Below are 19,221 nucleotides of genomic sequence, written 5' to 3' on the forward strand. Positions count from 1 at the left end.
ACGCGTAGAACTTACGGGGCTGCTTGGCGGAACTGGTCATTGTTTCAGGGCTCCCCCGAAGTCAGCAGTAAGTCGGTCGAGGACCGGTTGTCAGCAGCGAGGGTTCTTGTGTACTCAGCTGTGACCGTGGTGGGCCAGTGGAGGGCGCTGGGTAGCAGGATATAGAAGGTATGTGACCTACACAGGGAAACCAGGGCACAGTAACTCAGTGTTGGCAACGACCAGGAACAGGGGCGCAGCCTCCTGCTCTGGCCCTCTGGGTACAGGCTGGGACTGAGGCTGGAGTTGTGCCTTGAGACGGCTTGGAAGCCGAGGTTGACAGTGAACAGTCTGGAAGCTGCGGGAGTTGTCGACGTAGGATGTCGGCAGTCAGATGTGAGGCGACTGGAGGCACCGGTATAGCAACAGGATGGATCCTCTGATGAGACTGGGAAGCCGAGCAGAGCGAACCAGAGGGTTGGCGGAGACCAGAAGCAGGGGCGCGGAGTCTAACTTGCCAGCGGTGTTCACCAGGAAGTCCCGCAAGGAACTATGGGCTTGGCTGCGTCTGGCAAGCAGGTCGCGGCCCCCTGTCCTGGTCCTCTGGACGCGGGCTGGGAGTGAGGACACTGGAGAAATGAGGAAATGTCTTTGGAGACGGCCTGAGAGCCGGGGAAGATAGTAGACAGCCTGGGAGCTGTGGGACGGCCTGGGAGCCGGAGTTGTAGTTGGCAGCCTGGGAGCTGCGAGACGGCCTGGGAGCCGGAGATGACAGTTGGCAGCCTGGGAGCTGCGGGATGGCCTGGGAGCCGGAGTTGGCAGCCTGGGAGCTGCGAGACGGCCTGGGAGCCGGTGATGACAGTTGGCAGCCTGGGAGCTGCGGGATGGCCTGGGAGCCGGAGTTGGCAGCCTGGGAGCTGCGAGACGGCCTGGGAGCCGGTGATGACAGTTGGCAGCCTGGGAGCTGCGGGATGGCCTGGGAGCCGGTGGTGATGACCTGGGAGTCGTCAGTACATGAGGTAGATAACCTGGAGAGAGTGACAGAACCTCTGGAGACACTTGTGAAAACCGTTGACACGGGATGTCGACAACAGATGAAGATGTGACAATGCTTGAATGCGGCAACTGATGGACGTCGGAGATGACACGGATGTTGTTAGTCACCAGGAGATGACGGAAGCACAGAGTCTCTGGAGGCCCTTTGGGAAACAGTTGACACAATGTCGACAATAGATGATAACGTGACAATACTCAGATGTAGCAACTGATGGATGCCAGGGATGACGCAGATGTTGTTAGTCAGGGATAGACGGCAGAAGCTGAGTGTCGACTGTGAGGTAGACAGTGCCTGTCGGCAGATCAGGACCGAGATGGAAGAAAGTCACTGATAGGTTTGAAGGTAGTTTGGCCTGGAAGCCAAGGGGTCTAGCCTGAGAGCTAGTGGAGATTGCTAGCCAGTGCCAGTGGTATCCTCTGCAGGGAATGGCTTGCTCACTCAACCGCAGGATGGAATTAGCAGGAGTCTCTGGAGATGACCGGAACCAGGTAAGTAGCAGCAGAAGCAGCAGGACACTTGGAGATGGGATCACTGGAGACTGGATAACCAGGAGCCTTGGAACTCTCTGTCTCTGGGGTAACCACTCAGGAAGCAGAATGAACAGTTGTTCAAGGCAAGGAGGACTCTGGGAAGCTGGCTTATATTCCTCCAGGTGATTGCTAATTGTCTGCAGCTGCAGCAGCAGCCAGAACTAAGAATTATACCTTGAGTACCTGGAACATGTGACTAGTGCAGAACTCAGGAAGCTTCATTGGAGTTAATCACTGAGGAATGGAAAGCAGCTGCAACAGCAGCAGCTAGGAACCAGACCAGCATCAGGAAATAAATGTGAAACAAGTCAGGTTCGTGACAGTACCCCCCCTTTTTAGGGTGGACTCCGGACACCCCAATGAACTTGGCAGGGGAACTAAAGAACTCACAACTGAGTTTTTCACAGATCCTCTTAGTTTTCATCTTCGGAACAGGTGGACCATCCATCATCAAAAAAACTGAATTTATTGGAGTATCGTCTTGGAGAAAAACATGGTCGGGAAGGATAAAACCTCCTGGATAGGGAGTTTCATCATAAACTGGGTCATAATCGGAATCTGAGTCCAATTCTAGTGGACATATATGATCCTTTCTCTTGGAGATATCAGTTAGAGAGTCATGTGAATAATGTAAAGTAGAAGAACCAATACAGATTGTAGACTCTGAATGATCAGTATTCCTCTCTTTAGGGACCGAAGTGATGTTAGCTGGTACATCCATGAGGCTAGAATTCCTAAAATAACCTGCCGAAGAACAGAGTGAAACTACACCCAACCTTAAGTCAGGAGAATGGGGTATAGAAACATCTTTATCTCTGGAGATATGATGACTGTTAATATACGGATCCTGTAGTCTCTGGTCTTGTTCAAGTTTGGATACTCCAGAAATTTGAGACTGCTGATATACCGTGGAGGAATTGCAATCTTTTAATTGAGATATGCCTTGATTCAATATAACTTGATCTTGTTCGGAAAATGATGGTGCAGTAGTGGATAAGCTCTCAGTGACCCTGGCGGAACCTTTCAAAGGTCCCAAAGGAGCTGGTTTTGGAGGGAATTCTCTTTGAACTGCTTTTAGAAATGCCGGGAGGTCACTAAGTATGGGATCCTTAGATTCGATGAGGGAATTAGCCCATTCCAAGGCTTTACCTTTGAAGGAGAGTAGTAAAAGTCTAACTGCGTTAGCAGGAGTTATGACTACTGATGGATCAGAATCCATCTGTGCGAGGATTTTTTGGAGAATACAGCGAAACTGGGCAAAATCACCCTCAAAGTACAATGGTGAACTACTTACAGTAAAATCTTCAGTATTTAGGCTGATGGAGGAAGTCTCTGGGATTATGGTAACAACTTCATCCGTTGGGAGTAGACGGTCCATTGAAGAATTTGAACCTGAACCTCCTTTTAGGTTCATAATGGGAAGACCATTACTAAGAGGATTAGACTGAAGTTCGACACTGGAACAGGCGGAGTCCGGGCTGGAACCGGAACGGACAGAATCCGGGTATACAGATGGTCCGTCTTGGACCTGGACTACACAGGGTGTAGACATAATGGCACAGGAAGAAGGCTGACCTGGAGTAAATGGCTTGGGTGCCATTTCTGGAACTGGAGAAACAGAAACCTCTTCTGGGGTCAAAGCATCAGATGCCTCGCTGGAGGCTGATATTTTCAAAACACTTCCTTGGATTGTAGCTACAGATGTCCCAACACAAGCTACAGGATCAGGTACCTCATCCGAGGCTACGGACACAGATGTTTTATTTGGGACTAAGGAATCTGAGACCCTTTTAGTGACGCAAGACTTGTACATCCTCCTCTGGTTCTCAGACTTGGAACTAGGAATATGCGTGACTGAAGCAGAGATGGCGGGAGCAGATGTTTCAGAAGAATTATGCAAAAGAGCAGTGCGGTATTGGGGCTTGTCACCCCTCCTGGATGTACAGAGGTTACAGTCTCTAATAAGGTGACTAGCACTACCACAGTAGAAGCATAGGTGGAGCTGTCTGCGACGCTGACGTTCAGCTTCCGAGCATTTGGGATGCGAGAACCTCCTGACTTTGTCTTCACACTGCATGGAAGAGAATAGATTATTTCTAAGAGAGTTTGTAACAGGAGATTGTTTCGTTGCAGTGGTTCGCACGGAACTTCTTGCGGTAACTTGTGTACTCTGAAGAATCTCTGGTATTAGCAGAATTATAGTGGACAGAAGGCTTTGCAGCTGTTCCAACAATTTATGAAGAACACTCAGAGGCTCAAAATCCCTTTGATAAGGGAAGTGGGAAATCTGCGGACAATCCATGGGGGACCGGGGACAGGTTACTGGAACAACCGGTGTTGAATTGGAACGTGGACTAGAAGTACCCAGAAATTGATGGAGATCATCCAAACTGGAAGTGGCAACAGGTGACGCAAAAAATTTTTTGACAGTCGACGCAAGAGGTGTCAACGACTGCTGTATAGTATCCAATCGGGTGGATACTCCCTGGAGACTCTTCATTATCCCTTGCTGAGTGGCTTCTTGGATCTTCATATGGCCGGAGACACCTGGAAGAGCCGCTGGTCCCACACTTGGGTCGTGAGCCAAGTACATCGGCCTTGAACAATCTGTCAGCAGCGAGGGTTCTTGTGTACTCAGCTGTGACCGTGGTGGGCCAGTGGAGGGCGCTGGGTAGCAGGATATAGAAGGTATGTGACCTACACAGGGAAACCAGGGCACAGTAACTCAGTGTTGGCAACGACCAGGAACAGGGGCGCAGCCTCCTGCTCTGGCCCTCTGGGTACAGGCTGGGACTGAGGCTGGAGTTGTGCCTTGAGACGGCTTGGAAGCCGAGGTTGACAGTGAACAGTCTGGAAGCTGCGGGAGTTGTCGACGTAGGATGTCGGCAGTCAGATGTGAGGCGACTGGAGGCACCGGTATAGCAACAGGATGGATCCTCTGATGAGACTGGGAAGCCGAGCAGAGCGAACCAGAGGGTTGGCGGAGACCAGAAGCAGGGGCGCGGAGTCTAACTTGCCAGCGGTGTTCACCAGGAAGTCCCGCAAGGAACTATGGGCTTGGCTGCGTCTGGCAAGCAGGTCGCGGCCCCCTGTCCTGGTCCTCTGGACGCGGGCTGGGAGTGAGGACACTGGAGAAATGAGGAAATGTCTTTGGAGACGGCCTGAGAGCCGGGGAAGATAGTAGACAGCCTGGGAGCTGTGGGACGGCCTGGGAGCCGGAGTTGTAGTTGGCAGCCTGGGAGCTGCGAGACGGCCTGGGAGCCGGAGATGACAGTTGGCAGCCTGGGAGCTGCGGGATGGCCTGGGAGCCGGAGTTGGCAGCCTGGGAGCTGCGAGACGGCCTGGGAGCCGGTGATGACAGTTGGCAGCCTGGGAGCTGCGGGATGGCCTGGGAGCCGGAGTTGGCAGCCTGGGAGCTGCGAGACGGCCTGGGAGCCGGTGATGACAGTTGGCAGCCTGGGAGCTGCGGGATGGCCTGGGAGCCGGTGGTGATGACCTGGGAGTCGTCAGTACATGAGGTAGATAACCTGGAGAGAGTGACAGAACCTCTGGAGACACTTGTGAAAACCGTTGACACGGGATGTCGACAACAGATGAAGATGTGACAATGCTTGAATGCGGCAACTGATGGACGTCGGAGATGACACGGATGTTGTTAGTCACCAGGAGATGACGGAAGCACAGAGTCTCTGGAGGCCCTTTGGGAAACAGTTGACACAATGTCGACAATAGATGATAACGTGACAATACTCAGATGTAGCAACTGATGGATGCCAGGGATGACGCAGATGTTGTTAGTCAGGGATAGACGGCAGAAGCTGAGTGTCGACTGTGAGGTAGACAGTGCCTGTCGGCAGATCAGGACCGAGATGGAAGAAAGTCACTGATAGGTTTGAAGGTAGTTTGGCCTGGAAGCCAAGGGGTCTAGCCTGAGAGCTAGTGGAGATTGCTAGCCAGTGCCAGTGGTATCCTCTGCAGGGAATGGCTTGCTCACTCAACCGCAGGATGGAATTAGCAGGAGTCTCTGGAGATGACCGGAACCAGGTAAGTAGCAGCAGAAGCAGCAGGACACTTGGAGATGGGATCACTGGAGACTGGATAACCAGGAGCCTTGGAACTCTCTGTCTCTGGGGTAACCACTCAGGAAGCAGAATGAACAGTTGTTCAAGGCAAGGAGGACTCTGGGAAGCTGGCTTATATTCCTCCAGGTGATTGCTAATTGTCTGCAGCTGCAGCAGCAGCCAGAACTAAGAATTATACCTTGAGTACCTGGAACATGTGACTAGTGCAGAACTCAGGAAGCTTCATTGGAGTTAATCACTGAGGAATGGAAAGCAGCTGCAACAGCAGCAGCTAGGAACCAGACCAGCATCAGGAAATAAATGTGAAACAAGTCAGGTTCGTGACACCGGTTACTCACTTTTGTATGGGATCAACATCAGAAGGGCAGGTCCAAGCCGGCTATGGCTTTAGCAGGTATAGCCTTTCATTCTCGCTTGCGCAACGAGCCCGATCCCATTAAGTCTTTCATACTCACAAAGGCTCTGCGTGGTTGAGCCAAGGAACAGCCGGCAGCACCGGACTCGCGTAGACCAATAGACGAACGCATGCTGGGGGAGCTGGGGGCTTGCTTAGCCAACGTAACCGAGAGCGCATTTCAGGTGTCCCTCGTTAGGGTGGCGTTTACGTTTGCATTCTTTGGCACATTCCGCATTGGTGAGTTGGTAGCTGCTAGCAAGCAATCACGCACGGGCCTTCTTATAGAAGACGTGGTCTTTCAGGAGGGGCAGATAATGTGCAGGATTAGGAGGTCTAAAACTGACCAGCTGGGCAGGGGCAGCTGGGTTACTTTGAAAACCCAGGGCAACAGTGCTATCTGTCTGGTTTCCCTGGCTCAGGAATATGTATCTCGCAGACCAGGGGCCGCCATTCAGTTTTTGGCACACGCTGATGTGTTGCCTCTGACCCGATTCCAGTTTGCGGCTGTGTTTCGGTGATGCTTGGCGGCTTTGGGTTTGCGAGGACAGGATTTTGGAACACACTCACACTGTATTGGGGCAGCTACTTGTTCACGGATGCAGCAGGCTCCACAGGTTTCGGGGCCTATTTCCAGGGCAAAGTGGTGCTCTGCCCCATGGCCTCAGTCATGGATTGACCGTGGTTTCATGTCCAACCTGTTGCTGCTAGAGCTTTTCCCCATCATAGTCTCAGCAGAGATATGGTCCACGCAGTTGACAGATCAGAACATCGTGTTCTGGTGCGACAACTTGGGGGTGGTTCATGCCATCAATAACCAGAGGGTGGCTTCCCTGGAGGCACTTAGGCTTTTGAGGCACCTGGTGTTGCATTGTTTACAGCACAACATTCAGTTTAGGGCTAGACATGTCCCCGATGTAGATAACATCATCGCAGACGCACTTTCACGGTTCCAGTTCGCGAGGTTTCGCGAGTTGGCTCCTGAGGCTTCACCCCTGGGGCTTAGTTGTCCCCCTTTTGTGTGGCAGATCATAGAGCCGGCATGACGAACTTGGCGTTATTGTCCTTGGCCCCTTCCACGCGTAGAACTTACGGGGCTGCTTGGCGGAACTGGTCATTGTTTCAGGGCTCCCCCGAAGTCAGCAGTAAGTCGGTCGAGGACCGGTTACTCACTTTTGTATGGGATCAACATCAGAAGGGCAGGTCCAAGCCGGCTATGGCTTTAGCAGGTATAGCCTTTCATTCTCGCTTGCGCAACGAGCCCGATCCCATTAAGTCTTTCATACTCACAAAGGCTCTGCGTGGTTGAGCCAAGGAACAGCCGGCAGCACCGGACTCGCGTAGACCAATAGACGAACGCATGCTGGGGGCTTGCTTAGCCAACGTAACCGAGAGCGCATTTCAGGTGTCCCTCGTTAGGGTGGCGTTTACGTTTGCATTCTTTGGCACATTCCGCATTGGTGAGTTGGTAGCTGCTAGCAAGCAATCACGCACGGGCCTTCTTATAGAAGACGTGGTCTTTCAGGAGGGGCAGATAATGTGCAGGATTAGGAGGTCTAAAATTGACCAGCTGGGCAGGGGCAGCTGGGTTACTTTGAAAACCCAGGGCAACAGTGCTATCTGTCTGGTTTCCCTGGCTCAGGAATATGTATCTCGCAGACCAGGGGCCGCCATTCAGTTTTTGGCACACGCTGATGTGTTGCCTCTGACCCGATTCCAGTTTGCGGCTGTGTTTCGGTGATGCTTGGCGGCTTTGGGTTTGCGAGGACAGGATTTTGGAACACACTCGCACTGTATTGGGGCAGCTACTTGCGCCGCAGCGGCAGGGCTTCCACCTTCCGCTTATAAGAAATATATACAGGGCTGGCACCACCACTATGCAAATCTAGGCATTTGCCTAGGGCGCCGGCCACTGGAGGGCGGTATTTCGCCCCCCCTTGCCGCCCGGGTACCTGTCCTGCGGCATATATGTGCGTAAAAGCTGGCGGCGGCGGCAGCAGCGGGTGGTCCCTGCAGTCAACAAGAAATAACGAGCGCTATCCGCCGGGCTATGCGGAAGCGCTTCTGTTTTGGAAACACTGGCCGCACGCTGATTGGCTGAGATTCAGCCAATCAGCGTGCGCCGTGCGTGTTAGCCATTGAGAGGGCCAGGAGGAAGGTGAATCATGCATTGTCTAAACGAGTTTTGTCTCAGGGCGGCAGGGCAGTTTGGCATCCTACTATAGTTAAGGAAACCCCTAGTTATTACAGGCCGGAGGGGGTCCATCTGTCGGACTCTGGTATGGCGGTGTTTTTGCAGGACATTTTTTCTAGTTTAGGGTAGGATAGTTTGCATAGGTTTTTATTTGTTTTAGGTGGCTGGCCTTGGTTTCGCGTGGTGACCTTGCGGGGTGCTTTGGAACCTAGGCTGTAGTGAGAAGGTGCTCTCGACCAGCAGTCAGGTGGGGTGTCAGGTGGTCGCTGTGCAGTATTGCCCCTCTTTGCCCGGACGGCTGGTGAGTCCCGACTCAGTGGGGGGACGTTGGTCACTTCCTGGAAGTGTCCTCACCATGCAATAGAAGGGGCGGTCAGTCCATCACAGCACGGGCTGTACCCTACAATAAGGGGTATTGTCGGATTGGGGTGTTAAGTCCCTGCCATTGATTAACACCTTGGGCTGGTGCTGGTCTCAAGTGCTTTCTTTGCCATCCCTTAGACAAATAGGGGTCATACCATTACAATAAATATTTATGACCTGTTTAAACTTACAACAACAGTGGTTGTCCATGTCGTTATTTATAGAATAAGGTGTGTTGTGTGTGTTATTTCTAGGCAATTAAGAGTTAAGTAAAGGTATAGGCCAGTATAGGTATAGGATATTTTTTGAATATCATTTGACTTAGCCTATTGGTCCTCCACCACCTATTATGTATCACAAGAAGAATTGAGCAGAACACACACACACACACACACACACACACACACACTAAGACGTGTGTTGTGAATTCAAAAAGGAGCAAGAGAATTGTTTGGTAACATTTCAAAAGTATTAGCTCTGAAGGGGAAGTAAGGAGTGCTGCTTTACTTATTAACCACTAGATGGCAGGATAGGATCATTATGTATAGATGATTTTGTCTCTTCATAATCAGATATGCTAGATAGATAGATAGATAGATAGATAGATAGATAGATAGATAGATAGATAGATAGATAGATAGATAGATAGATAGATAGATAGATAGATAGATAGATAATTTGTATTATTTATTAACAGTTTCTTATATAGCACACACATATTCCGCAGCGCTTGAACATTCACATCAATGCCTGCCCCAGTGGAGCTTACAATCTATGGCCGATATGTAATAGGGTGTGATTTTTAGACTTTTGCGATTTTTGGTGAAAATTGACCAAAATCGCATTTTTTCTAAAAATCGCACATGTAATAGGATGCGAGTCGCGGTAAAAATCGCATTTTTTACCGCAAAATCGCACATTTTAAAGATGCGATTTTCAGGCACGCTGAAAATCGCATCCAGATGTTTTCCCATAGTAAACTATAGAACTCGCATATGTAATAGGATGCGAGTTCTAAAGTCGCATATGGGAGCTTCAACAAAATCGCAAAAAAAATAGACCAGCTTCTGACTGGCGAGTTAGGCAGAAACATGCACAGATCATTGAGATCTGTGCATGCTTCTGCTGTAAAAAAAATAGTTAAAAAAGAAATTTAAATAAAAAACTGGCGTGCGGTCCCCCTCCTAAGCATTACCAGCCCCGGGCTCAAAAAGCCGGTGCTGGTATCATAAAATCAGAGGGACAAACAAATAGGGGTCCCCTTGATTTAATGAAACCAGCACCAGGCTCAAGGTCCGGCGCTGGTTCCCAAAATACGGGGGACAAAATGACTAGGGGTCCCCCGTATTTAAAGAACCAGCACCGGACCCAAACAGCCAGCAGGGTAATGCCACAGCCGGGGGGAGACTTTTTATACAAGTCCCCCCGGCCAAAGCATTCAGCCCTGTGGCTGGTCAGCATGGGCAGGGGTCCTGGGGAAGTGGGGACCCCCCCAAAGAAGGGGTCCCCCCCCTCCAGAACTTACCTGCCCATGCTGAAGCCCGGGGCTGTCCTCCATGCCCCTGGGCTGTGGGCATGGAGCTGATTTTGTGTAAAATCAAGATAAATCTATTGTTTTTAACAGTGGTACTACAAGTGGCAGCAAGCCTCCCCTGCAAGCTGGGACTTGGAGAACCACAAGTCCCAGCCTGCAGGGCATTAAAGGGCCCGCTGTAACTTGTAGTTCTACTGTTAAAAAAATAGTACACAAAACACACACTGACACACATTTTAAATAAAAGTTTAATACACACATCACACACACACTCATACTTACCTATCTTTATCCCGTCGGTAGGTCGCTGGCTCTGGTGTCGCTGGCTCTGGTGTCGGCGGCTCCGTGTCGGCGGCTCCGGGCTCGGCGTCCTGTCCGACGATAATCCATGTTGGACCTGTGGAAGTAAATCCTACTCACCAGGTCCACCATGGATGGTCTTCTGTCTTCTCTTCTCTCTTCTTCTTTATCTTCAAGCTCTTGCGGCTCCGGCAGCTCCATTCGGCAATATGATTGAAGGCGCTGGAGATGTTTGATCTTCAGCGCCTAACATCAGAATGATTCTATTGGCTGCTCAGCAGCCAATGAGAAGCGCCGCTGGGAGCAGCCAATAGAATCATTCTAAGCACCGGCGTTGAAGAGGCAACATCTCTGCGGAGACATGTTGCCTCTTCAACGCCGGTGCTTAGAATGATTCTATTGGCTGCTCCCAGCGGCGCTTCTCATTGGCTGCTGAGCAGCCAATAGAATCATTCTGATGTTAGGCGCTGAAGATCAAACATCTCCAGCGCCTTCAATCATATTGCCGAATGGAGCTGCCGGAGCCGCAAGAGCTTGAAGATAAAGAAGAGAGAAGAGAAGACAGAAGACCATCCATGGTGGACCTGGTGAGTAGGATTTACTTCCACAGGTCCAACATGGATTATCGTCGGACAGGACGCCGAGCCCGGAGCCGCCGACACGGAGCCGCCGACACCAGAGCCAGCGACACCAGAGCCAGCGACCTACCGACGGGATAAAGATAGGTAAGTATGAGTGTGTGTGTGATGTGTGTATTAAACTTTTATTTAAAATGTGTGTCAGTGTGTGTTTTGTGTACTATTTTTTTAACAGTAGAACTACAAGTTACAGCGGGCCCTTTAATGCCCTGCAGGCTGGGACTTGTGGTTCTCCAAGTCCCAGCTTGCAGGGGAGGCTTGCTGCCACTTGTAGTACCACTGTTAAAAACAATAGATTTATCTTGATTTTACACAAAATCAGCTCCATGCCCACAGCCCAGGGGCATGGAGGACAGCCCCGGGCTTCAGCATGGGCAGGTAAGTTCTGGAGGGGGGGACCCCTTCTTTGGGGGGGTCCCCACTTCCCCAGGACCCCTGCCCATGCTGACCAGCCACAGGGCTGAATGCTTCGGCCGGGGGGACTTGTATAAAAAGTCTCCCCCCGGCTGTGGCATTACCCTGCTGGCTGTTTGGGTCCGGTGCTGGTTCTTTAAATACGGGGGACCCCTAGTCATTTTAACCCCCGTATTTTGGGAACCAGCGCCGGACCTTGAGCCTGGTGCTGGTTTCATTAAATCAAGGGGACCCCTATTTGTTTGTCCCTCTGATTTTATGATACCAGCACCGGCTTTTTGAGCCCGGGGCTGGTTATGATCGGGAGGGGGACCGCACGCCGGTTTTTTTTTTTTCCAATCGCACATTTGAAAATGCGCACATTCATGACTGAAAATGCGCACATTTTCATTACTAAAACTCGCCCGAAATCGCACCACATCGCACTTTTTTACCGTGAATTTGCATCTCATTACATATGCGAATTTGCGGCAAAAAATGCGATTTGGAAAGGTGCGAATTTGTGCGATATGGTGCGATTTTTGGACTAGTCCAAAAATCGCACCCTATTACATATCGGCCTATATTCCCTACCACATGTACACGCACACAGACATACTAGGGTTAATTTTGTTAGGAGGCAAATAACCTACCAGAATATTTTTGGAATGTGGGAGGAAACCGGAGTACCCGGAGGAAACCCACACAGGCATGGGGAGAATATACAAACTCTGCACAGTTAGGGCCATGGTAGATAGATATGACCAATAAAGGTTGACAGGGATTAGGACAATACATGAAATAGGTTTATGGGCCTAAGGTCGACAATGTCGGAATCAGAAGGTCTACACAAGCACAATGTCAGCAATGGGAAGGTCGACATGGGCTTTCCAAAAATGTTGTTACGAATGTTGACGTAAGTCGTCATGGACACAATATCAGTGTACCGAGTCTCCTGGCATGTTCGCTGTGCTTACCATGCTTCAGGCTCTATTCTATTCCATAGTTACCTCCCCTCCTGCATTCTGCAGGAGACTCCCTGAAATAGCAGCAATCTCCCTCTCTCCCTCATTAGTCTAGCTATCTCCCTCATGTCACTTAGCCTACATTACACTGTTACATTTTTTTGGGAAAAAAGAATGAGAGATAGATACATTTACATTGAATCATCGGCGCCATTTCCCAGCACTTTACCAAGTATAGTAGCTCTTACTAACTGCTTTGGGGCTTATCTACATTTGGATATAAGTCATTTTACAAGTTTCCTCTCAAATCTGGCAGTACACACCCACACTTCCAGATGCCTCTTTGACAATCTCTTTTCACAATCTCTCCATATATGGAACTAGACATGCCCTTTATGTGGAGCATGACACACCCCCTCAATGGGGCTCTTTGTAAAATTCTACTTCCAACTATAATCTACCTGAAACTCACTTTTAAAAGTAGGCAAGTATGTTCTACTCTCTCTCCACGCCCTAGCAGATGGAAGGGTATGAAACGGGTGGATTAAGGGGCTGGACAACAAACTTTTGGGGGCCCCCACAGAACCCCCCCGGCACGCGATGCACCTCCCACCCTTCCTGGGGAGGCTCGTACCTGGGCAGCGCAGAGGGGTCCCAGCAGCGGTCTCGGCAGTCAGTGATGGGGTCCCTGCAGCGTATGAGAAGTCAGCGGCGGGGTCCCTGCAGCGTATGAGAAGTCAGCGGCGGGGTCCCTGCAGCAGACAGGAACTAGTAGCGACATTGGCTACTAGTTCCCATCCGCTGCAGGGACCCTGGAGCCATACTTGTATACTTTTGAAAACTAGTTTCAGGAAGATTATAGATGGTAATAGAATTTTGCGCAACACCCCATTGAGGGGGCGTGTCATGCTCCACCCAAAGGGTGTGTCTAGTTCCATATATGGAGAGATTGTGAAAGATGTTGTGAATGTAGCACTTAGAAGTGTGGGTGTGTACTGCTACATCTGAGAGGAATCTTTTAAAATGACTTATATCCAAATGTAGATGAGCCCCAAAGCAGTCAGTAAGAGATACTATACTATGTATAGTGGTGGGAAATGGTGCTGATAATTCAATGTACTGTAACAGTGTAATGTGGGCTAGGTGACATGAGGGAGATTGCTAGACTAATGAGGGAGAGAGGGAGATTGCTGCTATTTTAGGGAGTCTCCTGCAGAATGCAGGAGGGGAGGCAGCTTTGCCCAGGGCTGACTGCCTACCCCACTGCAGGGACCCCCTCCCCGCCTGCGCTGCCCGAGCACGGGGTGACAGAAGCCCCTTTTGTGTGGGGGCCCCGAGGTGACCGCCCCTGAAGCACCGTGCTTAATCCGCCTCTGGTATGAAATACCGCCTGTGAAAATGTGAAAAACTCATGTTGACCTTCCCGTTGTCGACATAATGCTTGTGTCGATGTTCTGACCTTGTCGACCTTAGGCCTGTCAATCTATTTCATGTGTTGACTTAAACCCTGTCGACCTTTAGTGGTCAACCTAATGTATGTCGACCTTCATACTGTCGACCCGGCAACTGTATCCCATAGATAGATAGGTAGAACATCATCATCTTACTGTCTGATTCTGGTGAGTTGCGATATAAGTACCAGTGATCAGCGCCATCTTCATTCCGGCTGAGGACTTCAGACAGCATGGACGTGCTCGTGCTGACTGCTGCGGTGGGTTCTGCCCTGGGGCTGCGGGGTGTGAGGCTGCTATGGGGGATTACTGTATGGAAATACTATGGGCGACTGTTAAGGGGCACTACAAAGGGGGGGGGGGCTGCTGTGGAGGACTGTATTTAAAAAAAAAAGATTAAAAGAAAAAAGTTTTTTTTTTCTTACTGCAGGGTTGCCATAGAAGTGTGTCATATCAGTCCAGGGGTGCTGTCCAGTGTGCCCAATCAGTTATGGAGTGCTGCCCAGTGTGCCATATCAGTTATGGGGTGCTGCCCAGTGTGCCATATCAGTCCAGGGGTGCTTCCCAATGTGAGGGGTTGCCCGAGTGCGGTGGAGGGACAGGGGGTACTCACCCCTGTCCCGAAGCTGCAACTCCACATATCCTGGGGGACAAGCATGGAGGAGCTTGTATTTGGAAGGATTCAAGCTCCTCCAATCCAGCGGTATTTTGAATGGCAGAGGCAGCCAAGTGTGAGCCAATCTGGGCGTGTGGCTTGGTGGCCTTTCGGGGTTCACGCATTATAGCTCCACCCCCTCCTGGCATCTTATATTAGATGCTAGGAACATAGTTCGTTAGAGGCAAAGGAGCGGAAAAGAGCTCCAGTGGCGGAGGACTCAGCAGTGGTGATGAAAGCCTCCAGTCCTGTGCTCAGGTCCTCCAGGTCTAAGCCCACTGTCAGGCCCTCCAGGCCTGTGCCCACTCTCATGCCCCCCCAGGCCTGTGCCCACTGTCAGGCCCCCCAGGCCTGTGCCCATTGTCAGGCCCCCCAGGCCTGTGACCGCTATCAGACCCCCTAGGCCTATGTCCACTGTCAGACCCCCCAGGCCAGTGCCCACTATCAGCCTCCCCCAGGCTTTTGCCCACTGTCAGGCCCCAGGCCTGCAACCATTGTCAGGCCTGTGTGCAACACAGGCCTCCAGCCTGGGCCCAATTATCAGGTCTCAAGCCTGACCCAGGCTTGTGCCTGTGTCCTTATTGATAAAGTGTGATTTTTGCCCACTCCTGAAGGGTCCTACTTCCGGGAACAGTGGGCTTTGCGGCAGCTCTTCCCAGGGCCCGGATTGAGTAAGGAGAAGGAAAAGCTGTTCCCCTAACATTACTGTGAATGGCTCTTCATGAGCAGGTCCGGCTTAGAGTAAGTGGGGGATAGGATATTGGTAAGTTATTGGGGGCATGTCATACACCTGCGCAGGTATATGTAACCAATATCTCTGAATTCTATTATCATGTAGTGTTCAAGATTGGTTGCTAAAACTATTCAGTGTGCCGGGGGAACCAATGTCTTGTTACTTACTAAGTATTAACCCCTCCCTTGCATGCACCTGAATGGTATTACTGAACTAATTTGAGCATCTACCACTATCTGCATGTATGTTGTGAGAGGCAGAGAGGAGCTTGTATAAGGCGGAGATTCAGGTCCTGATATGCCACATAGAGTAGTCTGGGGTTGCTCCAAGGTAGGTAGCTCTTAGTTCAGATATACCAAGTAAGGAGCCATTATCATGTGGCTCCTTGCTGACTAATTGTAGACCCAATTTAGGGTAACAGTGGTGTGGGGTGTGGTGCCCCTGGACTGGTTGGGCTGGGTGGCTTTAGTGCGGCATGCCCTTACATTCTATTAACACTTTTCCCTCACTAACACTATCTCTCTCTTATTTTAATTACATTTAATTTATCTCTCTCTTTATGTATAGCTTCGGCTTCCTATCACTAATTATTAACACTTAGTATCTCACTGGCATGCCGCGCTGGGCCTCCTAGCTTATGATAGTTTTTGGGGTGCCACACCCTGCACCTAGAAATAGCGCTAGGGACCCCCAATATACAGAGAAGCCTTGACGCGGCTTGGGGGCATGTCATATACCTGCGCATGTAGTGTTCAAGATTGGTTGCTAAAACTATTCAGTGTGCCGGGGGAACCAATGTATAACTTACTAAGTAAACACACACTATAATGTGTTCTCTGTCACTCAATGTTAAGGCTTGTGTGTTTGAAATAATTAGTGTCGTTTTGGCATATTAGTCAAAGATGTTTTGATGGTTTAGTTACATAACGCGTTGGTTAGTGCAGGTTAGTCAGCACTGTTTTAGGAACTGTTGTAGGACAGGGAGGTTGTGCTTCCCCTATAGGTGCGGTAGAGTGCCACGTCAACGTGACAAGAACTCTGGTGTTAGTACTCTTTGTGTTTGTCTGTGTCCCCCCCCCAGTGGCGGATTAGCCACGGGGTGACAGGGGCAGTCTCCCTAGGGCCCCCACATACCTAGATACCCGCCACCCCACTGCTGTGCGTTTGGGTGGCAAGCAGCAGGATCTGGCAGCACGGAGTCGGGTAGCGCTGGCGGGCAGGGGGTCCGTACGGCATATGTGAAGTCAGCGGCGGGGTCCCTGCGGCAGATGGGAACTAGTAGTGCTACTACAGTAGTTCCCATCTGCCGCAGGGACCCCGCTGCTGACTGCCCATCTGCCGCAGGGACCCCCTGCCCACCAGCACTACACAGACCACGCTGCCCGCATCCCCGCACTGGCTAGGTACGGGGGGGGGGTGATAAAAAGAAAAAAGCAGCACTGACTGGCCTCCACTTATTTACCAGCATTTCCCCCAACGATGCCTCCGGGGGGGGGGGGGGGGGGGCAAAGACCTTTTTTGTCCAGGGCCCCTACAGACCTTAATCTGGCCCTGAGTCCCTTAATCGAACACCTCAGCGGGTGAGTGCTACATAGGTGAGGCTCCGGCCAATGATGACAATTCACACAGCTGGTGAAGGTCACGGCCAACCGTGGTTTCCCACCCTCATCTGTCTAAGCGCTGAGTAGTGGAACTTTGCTAATTCTGATGTTTGCTCCTATCAGCACGATCAAGGAATGCCTAAAGGGAAATCCATAGCTGGAGGGAAGCCCACCATAGCACGGTGTCAAGACCATGAAGGGTGAGTACAGCCTAAAGGCCTACCTTGTACATACCACACCAGTATGCCCTATCATATAATTACAGGGATGCCATCATGTGTGCCATATAATTCCAGGGGTGCTTTCATATGTGCTGTATAATTCCATGGGTGCTTCACAGTGTGCCCTATCAGTCCAGGGGTGCTGTCCAGTGTGCCCTATCAGTCAAGGGGTGCTGCCCTTTTTTATTAAAATAAATGTTTTTGTTGTTGTTGTTGTTGTTTACTACAGGGGTGACTCCATTTGTGCCATATAATTCCAGGGGTGCTGCCAAGTGTGTCGTATCAGTCCAGAGGTGCGGCCCAGTGTGCCACATCAGTCCAAGGGTACTACCCAGTGTTCCATATCAGTCCAGGAGTACTGCCCAGTGTTCCATATCAGTCCAGGAGTACTGCCCAGTGAGCAGTATTAGTCCAAGGGTCCTGCCCAGTGTGCCATATCAGTCCAGGGGTGCAGCCAAGTGTTCCATATCAGACCTGGGGTACTGTCCTTTTTATCAAAGGGGTGCTGTTAAGTGTGCCTTATTAGTCCAGGGGTACTGCCCAGTGTCCATATCAGTCCAGAGGTACTGCCTAGTGTTCCGTATTGTTCAAAGGTCCTGCCCAGTGCGCCATATCAGTCCAGGGGTACTGCCAAGTGTGCCATATCAGTCCAGCGGTGCTGCTAAGTATGTTGTATCAGTCCAGGGGTAATTTTAAGTGTGCAGTATCAGTCCAGAGGTGCTGCTAAGTGTGCCATATCAGTCCAGCGGTGCTGCTAAGTATGTTGTATCAGTCCAGGGGTAATTTTAAGTGTGCAGTATCAGTCCAGAGGTGCTGCTAAGTGTGCCATATCAGTCCAGTATTGGTTCAACCCACTTGTGTTATGTAGCTTAGCCACCCAGCTACCTCGGTGCAACCTTTTGGCGTAAAAACTATTGTGAGCTGTGATATGTTCAGAATAGACTGTAAATGAGTGCAAATAAATGTTATTGATATAAATAATACTGTAGGAGCGATATTTTTGAAAAAATATACAGATTCAAAACCAAAACCAGCAAGGGCGGTTTTGTCCAAACCAATCAAGATACACAAATGAGATCCTGAACCAAAACTCAAAAAATTTAACGAGGTCTTTTCCTAATCCACCCAAATTTTGTGGATCCGAACCAAAACATAATCCAGTCTGGATCTCCTGAGGAGATTTTATTTAATCCAAGTACCACTTCAGATCTTTCCTTGGTTTGCAGTTTGATATAATATCCCAGTTTTGGGGTTTGGATTTTAAAATGGCGTTACTTTAGCTGTTCTTTCTGATATATCCCTGTGATTTATTCCGTTATCGCACTGCGGGTTTGGGCAAATTTTTCACGTTACATATGTATCGAAGATGAAGATAAAGTGATAAATATTCCGATTAGGGTGACATTTATTAAAGCCCAGAAATTCCCACTTCAGAATTTTGGCTGCATTTCCAGATGTACCAAGCTCTAAAATGCAATACATTTTGGATAGTAGACCCGATGGGTAACACCATCACCCCCTCTCCACGGTGCGCGTCCCTATGCGCCAGTGGCATGAGGCAGGTGTGGCAGAGTCTTTCCTGTCATACTAACGTATACGCTGGAGTTTTGCATTTATAAAGTATGTCAAATCATACAAACAATATATAAAAAATCTTATTTTTATTATTGTGTAATCATTTGAAAAAATTTGGAGTAAAAAGTCTATGGCAGGTGAGGCAGTGCCTCACCTGGCTATCTTTTCTGCACATCTCTTATCAAAACTCAGCGTTTTAATAGCGGCATCTACCCCTGGGCTCATATATTGTGTGCAAATCTGGCTCTGGTACTTGCCAGGGACTCCTCAGCCATTTACCTCACCGGGATGCGGTTAATTTCCCGGCGGTCGGGATCCCGGCGGTCGGAATCCCGACACTGGAATCCCGACCGCCGAAATCCCGAAACTTTCTCCCTCCGTGGGTGTCCACGACACCCATAGAGGGAGAATAAAATAGCGTGCCGAGCGTAGCGAGGCACCGGGCCCGCTGCGTGGCGAGCGCAGCGAGCCCGCAAGGGGGGGCGATCCATGTCCCCCCCTTGTCGGGATTTCGGCGGTCGGGATTCCAGTGTCGGGATTCCGACCGCCGGGATCC

The 19,221-nt window shown here is 50.3% G+C and overlaps 1 protein-coding gene across 1 annotated transcript in view; it reads right to left on the reverse strand.

Annotated features, from left to right (window-relative positions):
* Positions 1-19,221, reverse strand: part of LOC146041996 (uncharacterized) — a 40,468-nt gene that overhangs the window by 8,370 nt on the left and 12,877 nt on the right. The gene's annotated exons all lie outside the window — the stretch shown is intronic.

The sequence above is a fragment of the Crinia signifera genome, chromosome 19 (assembly GCF_055691185.1).
Source record: "Crinia signifera chromosome 19, ASM5569118v1, whole genome shotgun sequence".
In the NCBI taxonomy this organism is placed as follows: domain Eukaryota; kingdom Metazoa; phylum Chordata; class Amphibia; order Anura; family Myobatrachidae; genus Crinia; species Crinia signifera.